Below are 8,499 nucleotides of genomic sequence, written 5' to 3'. Positions count from 1 at the left end.
TTACATCCTTTTACCCTCCCGTCTCCCTTGAAATAGATACATTTACTCAATGTTTTGAAATCCTTGTGGAAAAATGCTGTTGCTTTACCTTATGAAAAATTTTCTCATATGTAACATATATTTTTCTAGCATTACAGATATGTGAAGAATCATATTGAGATAAGAGGTAACATTACTACATTTGTGCTATTCAATAGGTATTATTGTTCTTCAGACATTAAATTTAATCCAACAATTCTCCAAGGCAGGTAGTTGACAGATAGAGAAATGAGACTTGAAGTGAATTATCATACAAATCATTATATCAGTGTAAATTGGTGAGATTAATAATAATTTTTAATAATAATCTTAATAAAATTTACAGACTGCAAGTCTAATCTCAGGTCTCCCAGGCAGTGGCCACAAATACCAATACCATATAGGCTTGGCAGAGAACACACATTAAGTTAATCAGGTTAGGTGAACGCAGGAAAAATCAGAAGGCATAATGAATGCGTCATCAAGGACTCAGTACCAGGCAACCCTTTCCATGTTGAAATTCAAGCAACAGAGGCCTGGAATCAAACACTTTATTTGAAATCTTACAATTTTTTACCTCTGATAATTAATTCAATGTCAAGATAAATCACATCTGAGAGAGCCAAAGAAATATCACTGGGCTCATGATGGACTCTGTGGGTCACCAGTTTTTACTTCTGTTCTAGCACATGTGGTTGTTGTTCCATTTTCAGATAATAGATCCATGAGGTGAGATTGCTCCTCACTCCATTGGCTAAGTCATCAATCTCTCTGAGAATCTGTTTTCTCATCTGCAAAATGGAACTAATAATACCTGTATTCATTTCCTAGGGCTGCCATGACAAAGCACCACAAACAGGGAGGTTTAACTGGAAATGCATTCTCTCAGTTGTGGAGGCAAGAAGTTTGAAATCAGGGTGTCAGTAGAGTAGGGCCATGGCCGCCATCCTAACTACTGGTTGCCTCAATCAATCTTGGTGTTCCTTGCTTGCAGCTACATCACTCTGTTCTCCGCTTTTGTGATTATATTGCTGCCTTCCCTCTGTGAGTCTGTGTCTTCACATGTTGCTCTTCCTGTCTGTCTTTGCTCCAGAGCCCCTTTTCTTTGGTATGAACATGAGTTGTTCCGGATGATGGCCCTACACTAATCCAAAATAAACTCATTGTAACTGATTATATTTGCAAGGACCCTATTTCCTAATAAGAGCACATTCTGAGTAACTGGGGTGTAGGCCTTCAATATGTTTTTATGGTACACAATTCAACTCATCACAATGCCGAACTCAGAGGGCTGTTAGAAAGCAGTTATTCTTTGAACTTATCCTATTACAGATACATTGTGCTTCTTCAATCAGTGGACCCATATTTTTCCCCAGTTCTGAAAAATTTGCTTTAAATATTTTGTCTTTTCTATTCTCTCTCGTCTGTCTTTCTGGTAATTTGATCAGCTATATCTCAGAGTTTCTCATTCCATCCTTCATACCTCTGAAGCCCTCTCAAATTTTTCAGCCTCTCATTTCTGTTTTGATTTTGCAATCTAGATAAATTAGTATTAACCCATAAACAACAAGTATCTGAAATGCCTTGGTCTGCTTATACATGCATTTTATAAACATATAAACATATTGGAAAAGTTTAGGAGATTTGCTACAATTTGAAGAAAATCACAAATCATCTACACTAGAAATACTGAAAAATTAAGTTAGGTATGTAAAAAATGCACAAAATTTATGGAGATGTTAAGTCTATTTTATCATTTACTACTATATTATAAAATATACACAAATCTATTATAGAAAGCTAAAGTTTATCAAAGTTTATGCACTCATAGATAAAACATAGTACCGCTTGAAATGAGAGAAATGTAAACAAATATAAAGATACACTATTAAATCCTAACTGCACAAAATTAACCATGGATACTGTACTCCTATATTTTCATAGCCATTTCCTGTTGCTATTTCAGTGAATTCAAGTTTTGTATCTGCTTAAAGTGCCATGTGACACTCATTATCTCTACATCAGCAGTTTGTATCTCCAGTAAATTTCATATTGCTATAAAAAGCAATATCCTTGGGTTTTTAATGTATTTTTCATTGCATTTACTGCAACACCATAATTCTCGAATAACAGCACGGGGTCCATACAACATACCAATACTGATGGTGTAATGTTCCCAAGAAGCAATGTCATGACATTACAAGAAAAAGTAGAACTGTTTGATATGTACTGTAGATTGAGATCTGGATTTGTGGCTGCTCACCATTTCAAGATAAATGAATACAGAATGAAGACCAATGTAAAAAAATAAAAGGAGATAATAAAGCTATCACTGCACTGTGCCTGCCAGTCCCTTAAACCTTGCACTATTGTGAAACAATTTTTAATCTTGTATTGAAATTGAAGCGTGTATGTGGTGGCAGAATTTTCATATGAAAGGTATATTTATAGACTCTAATATGATTCCAGAAAAAATGAAGTCATTTTATACAACTTAAAGCCAAAGAAAGGGGAAGGATCTAAAGGTGGATACTTTAATGATAGCCAAGGATGGTTTGATAATTTAAAGTGCTTTTGCATTAAAAAAGTCAAGACATCAGGAGATGCAGCTTTTGGTTATCAAGAGGCAGCAGATTAGTTCCCAGAAACTATTAAGAAAATCATTGAAGAGAAACTATACTACCAGAACAGGTTTTGAATACAGGTGACAATGTTCTAGTCTAGAAAAAAAGATGCCAAAAAGGCCATTTGTTAGTAAGAAATAGAAGCAAGCACCAGGATTTAAAATAGAAAAGGATAAGCTAATTCTACTGTTTCATGGGAATGCAGTCAGGTTTATCATCAGGACTGCTCTTATCTATAAAGCTGCTAACCCCTGAGCCTTGAACAGAAACGGTAAACACTAGCTGCCAGTGTTTTGGTTGGACAACAAGAATGCCTGTGCAATGGGAGCGCTTTTTCTCTATTAATTCCTTTCATGCTTTGTCCCTGAAGTCAGGAAATATTTTGCCAATAAGGGACTGCCCATTTATGATTCTTTTGATGTTGGACAATGCCCCTGGCTACCCAAAACCTCACGAGTTCAATTTGCAAAAAATCAAAGTGGTCTACTCCCCACCAAATGAAACATCTCTAATTCAGCCCCTGAATCAGGAGGTCAGAAAGAATTTTAATGCTCATTACACATGTTACTCTATGAAAAGATTTGTGAATGCCAAGGAAGAGACCATCGATAGAGATGACATCATGAAAGTTTGGAAGGGCTACACCACTGAAAATGACATCACTGATATTAAAAAATTAAAAGCCATGATTTTGGGTGCAGTGGTATGGGCCTATGATCCCAGCTACTAAAGAGGCTGAGGTGGAAGGATAGCTTGAGTCCAGGAGCTTGAGGCCAACCTAGGCAACATAACAAGACCCCAATAAATTTCTGCTAGAGAAAACTGTTTCCAGACGTTGTCCATGACTTCACCAGGGTTTATGAAAAAGCCAGTCAAGAAAATAATGAAAAAGATTGTGGCTATTGCAAAAAAGTGAATAACTTTAAGATATGGATCTTATAAAAATTCAAGAGCTAATTGCACATTAGAGAAATTAACAGATGACAACTTGATAGAGATGTGTGCTACTGAACCAGTTCCAAATAATGAGGAAGAAGATGTAGAAGAAGCAGTGCCAGAGCACAAATTGGCATTATAATTTGGCAGAAAGATTCTGATTTTTCAAAGCAGCTTTTGACCTGTTTTACAACAAAGACCATTCTATGATATGAGCACTGAAACTAAGGGAAACGGTGAAAGAAAGATTCATACTGTCTAGAAAAAATTTTAGGGAAATGGAAAAGCAAAAATGTCAGACAGAAATAACTATGCATTTCCACAAATATAAATGCAGTTTGCCTTCTTCTCCTGTGTCCTGTTCCACCTCTTCTTCTTCTGCTTCTGCCACCCGTGAGACTGCAAGACTAAGCCATCCCCTTCCTCCATCTCTTCAGCTTACTCAATGTGAAGACGATGAGGATGAAGACCTTATGATGATCCACTCTCACTGAGTCAATAGTAGATATATTTTCTCTTCCTTATGATTTTCTTAACAACTTTTTTTACTTTAGCTTACTTTATATTACAGTATATAATACATATAAAATACAAAATATTTGTTAATCAGTGGTTTTTGTTACTGGTAAGGCTTCTCTTCAATAGCAGGCCGTTAGAAGTTAAGTTTGGAAGGAGTCAAAAGTTATATGCAGATTTTCTTTTTTTTTTTTTTTTTGCAACCGAGTCTCACTTTGTTGCCCAGGCTGGAGTGCAGTGGCGCGATCTCGGCTCACTGCAAGCTCCACCTCCTGAGTTCATGCCATTCTCCTGCTTCAGCCTCCTGAGTAGCTGGGACAACAGGCACCTGCCACCATGACCGGCTATTTTTTTGTATTTTTAGTAGAGATGGGGTTTCACCGTGTTAGCCAGGATAGTCTCGATCTCCTGACCTCCTGATCCGTCCGCCTTTGCCTCCCAAAGTGCTGGGATTACAGGCGTGAGCCACCGCAACCGGCCACAGATTTTCAACTGTATATAGGGGTCAGTGCCTCTAAGTATTTCATTGTTTAAAGGTCAACTGTACATCTCTGTATCTTTCACATTATATACATTTTCGCAGATTTGTGTGTCTGCCTTTTAATCTGTCCATTATTAAATATAACTAATTTTTGTATTTATACATGCTCTATTTTTATTGTTTCTCAAATTATTGCTTATTATAGAATAATTACTTTTTGCTCCCTTTATTTACATCCTTCTATATTTGATATAGAATGATTTCATTCTATATTTGATATTTGATTTGTCCAACATCTCAATGTCCTTCAAGATCTAAATTTATAGTCTCTTCTTTCTGCTGATATATCCTTATAGTGGCTTGCTTTCTAGTGTATTTATATACTTCATCTGTCAGTGTAGTTTATATTTTGAGTGGGCTGAAGGAGAAGAATGGCTTCTGTTTCTGCTGCTAGGCAACACACCACATCCAAGACCATGTCTATCCCTCCTTGGGGATTTGGCTCTATCTGGTTCCAAGATGAGATTCTAACTTGTAGAGGTTCCATGGGTCAGTTATTATCTATCCTGTTGGTGTAGAAATCTGACACAAGGAGACCACACCCCTCCTGGCCACTTGCCTGTCCAGGCAAGCTCTTTACTGCTTCATCTTCGCTCCTTCCTACTCTTCTGCAGCTTCTTTCTGTAGTCAGCACCAACTCCGAGACATTCTTACCCCTTCTCCTGTCTCCAACACTCAGTCCAATCAGGACCCAGCTCCTGGTTCACATGGTACCAGCAATGCCTCAAAGAACATGTCCTATTAAATTCTGGATGTGGCGGTGCATGAAGTCTCAAGGGTGAGGGTCAGGATGAGATTTTGGTTTCATAATCTGGGGTTATTCCAAGTACCAATATTTTTAAATGGTTAGACAAGAGGAACCAATATAGATGAAGTATCTATTACAGGGCCTGGGCCTTATTAAGCACTCAACATGAAATAGTTACTTTAGAAGCATGTTAACGTGACTCTCCTACTTAGGAAGCTGCAATGGTTTCCTATTGCCCATCTCATCATTTAAATAGTTTACTGGGGCTGACTGTTATAAATTATCATAGTCTAGATGCATTTAACTCAGAATTTATTTCCCACTGACACAAAAAAGCACCTTTTATCTGCTTATCTACTTCCTATTTCCCAGTGTAGTTAGTACCCAGTTGAAGAGGAGCACATCACATAGAGCAAGTCATGAGTGAGGTGGTGGGCTGGCTTCTCACCCAGTTCTCCAGCTTGGGCTTACCAAGGCCTTGAAGCAATTTTTTACCTGATCTTCCTATCATAAAATGAAATTAATGCTTATTCAACATACTGAAGTGAAGCATATGAAAAATTTAGAAGTACTTAATCAAAAAGTACATTTGTACATGACCTTGCTTCTGCTCTATAGGTCATGACTACCATAAATGAGAGGTACTGTGGCATGATCTCTACACCTGGCATTACATCCTAGAAGGTAAGAATGATTAGGAGGCCCCTCCTGTACATGAGAACACAGAGGCTGAGAGATGTTAAATAACTTGTCCAAAATCTAATAGCTCATAAACAGAAGTTGACCTCAGGACTGTTAGATACCCAAGTCCACACTGATAAGCTGTGCAGAAAAGGGGAAGGTTTTAGACAAAGAAAACATAAAATAACATGTTATAGTTGATTAGTGTTCTGAATTGTATTACTCAAAATGTGCTAATGGTCCACAAACATAAATAAGAAGAGGAGTTGGATAAACTGAAAGGGTATATGATGTTCTAAAGCTTGGAAATGGGATGGTCAAAACCCAAGCACAGGAATTTTCTGTCTTCTATGTCAGAGGTTCTTATAGTACCTACTCTGTCATTTAAAATAATATTGTTTCACAGACTTCACACTGATAGAAGGATTTTTAAATCATTATGCAGATTTTAAATATCACTTATAGTAGAATTGCTACATTCATTTATTTTAAGATAATTTTACTTACGTAATGCTATTTTCCAGGTACATATTTCAGTCAATAAATTGGTTCCTGTAGGTTATCTCCCCTCTGTCTACCTATCCCCATCCAATGTGGGTGGCGGGTAATTACATTTCAGCCACTATGAGAACTGCTTCCTCTTACCAGAATTATGGGTAATTTTTGGAGGCTTGATTGTGTCCTGAAATCAAGAAAAAAAATTTTTTTCCAAATTAGTCTGTTATTACTACCATTGACCTTTTTCATTTCAAATTTTAACATTATTTTAGTATAATTTACATAAAAGAAAATGTACCCCTTTTAAGAATATAAATTGATTATTAATTATACAAGAATATTTAGTATAATATCCCATTTAATGGACAAACCAATATTGTCACCCCAAAAAGTTTTGTCTTGCCCTTTGTTCTCAATTTCCTTCCATTTCCTCCTCTGATAAGCAGTGATCGAATTTCTACCACTACACATTAGTTTTTTCTAATCTAGAACTTTATATAATTGGAATCACAGGGTATGTGCTCCTTCCTATATGGCTTCTTCCACTCATAATGAAAGTATAAGTTTTTCATCCATTTTACTGCATACATTAGTAATTTTTTCCTTTTATGACTGAATAGTATTTCAGTGTATGTGTCTAGCACAAATTGTTTACTTATGCTCCCGAATTGGAATTTGAGTTGTTTCCAGTTTTTGACATCTTCCTTTTTGAGGAAATAGTGAGCCTTTGCACTCTAATGGCTCAGTGTTTACATTCCCAGGACATGACTCAAAGCTCATGATTCTACATCCCCAGATACATGGTCTAATCATTGTTTCTGTGTCCTGGATGCCACTTTGGCATGCATCAACTCCGTGGTTCTTGGCTCTGGCCGGTGGGGAGAAACCCTCATGTGAAACCCTTAAGCAGCAGAAAAAATAAATGAGTCAGTACATAAATTTAAAAGTAAATAAACTAAAGAGAAGTAGTGCACAGACAATTTCTGCTTTCTTCCATGCTACAAACCCTTCCAGTGGCAAGGAGCTCAAGATTTTGCTGCAATCGGATTAGGTCATTGGCAGAGTAAAGATAAAAACACCATGAAAAACACCTTAGATTAAAAGCCACATCATTGTCCTCCTACACAGTCCGTTCTACTTAACCAATGACATTTAACTCTTAGCCTAGAGCACAGGAAGTAAAACTGGTAGCCCACATGTCAAACCGTAAATATTTTTGTAAATCTGGTCGTTATCCTCCAAAGATAATAACGTAACAGCCCAAGAAAATTTTTGGTAAGAAAAAAAATGATAAATGAAATGTACCGTGTGCATTTTGCTATTAGTCCATCTTCCATCAAGTTTATTCATGAAATAAATTAGCCACATTGAGTTTATTTCTGGGATAATCAATTCAGCATGTACTGACAAAGGCAGAGACCTCTTCTGGCCTTCCCTGGCTCCTCTGTGTACAATTTTCATGAGTCCTGCAATACTTTGTCTCCCACTTCTCCAATTAATTTCTTATTCTTCTCATCGCTTGGCATATTTTCACATTCTAAATATTCCAGTTACATATTACATACCAGGTTTCATGTGTATCTTTCCCTCTTGAATGTGAGAGCAAGAGGGAAAGGATCATAATATGTTTTGATGGAACCCCTGACACCGAGAACCATGTTGTCCACATATATTTGCTAAATGAATGACTGGAGGCACTGCTTGAGGATTCTAACAAAAGATAAACTTAGCTAGAAAATCTGCAAATAATCATCCTTGATTATTTTTCTAAACTGAAATATTTCTATTAATTATAGTAATATCCCTCATTATCTGCTTACCATTTGCCAGGCAATGTTCCATTCATTTTTCACATTTTTATCTCAATGCTGCTCAAAACTGTGTAGATGTGTATGTACTATTAATAATATTATTTTACAGACAGAGGAACCAAAGTA

The sequence above is a fragment of the Pan troglodytes genome, chromosome 9 (genome assembly GCF_028858775.2).
Source record: "Pan troglodytes isolate AG18354 chromosome 9, NHGRI_mPanTro3-v2.0_pri, whole genome shotgun sequence".
Lineage (NCBI taxonomy): Eukaryota > Metazoa > Chordata > Mammalia > Primates > Hominidae > Pan > Pan troglodytes.
This window is presented reverse-complemented; position numbering follows the sequence as displayed.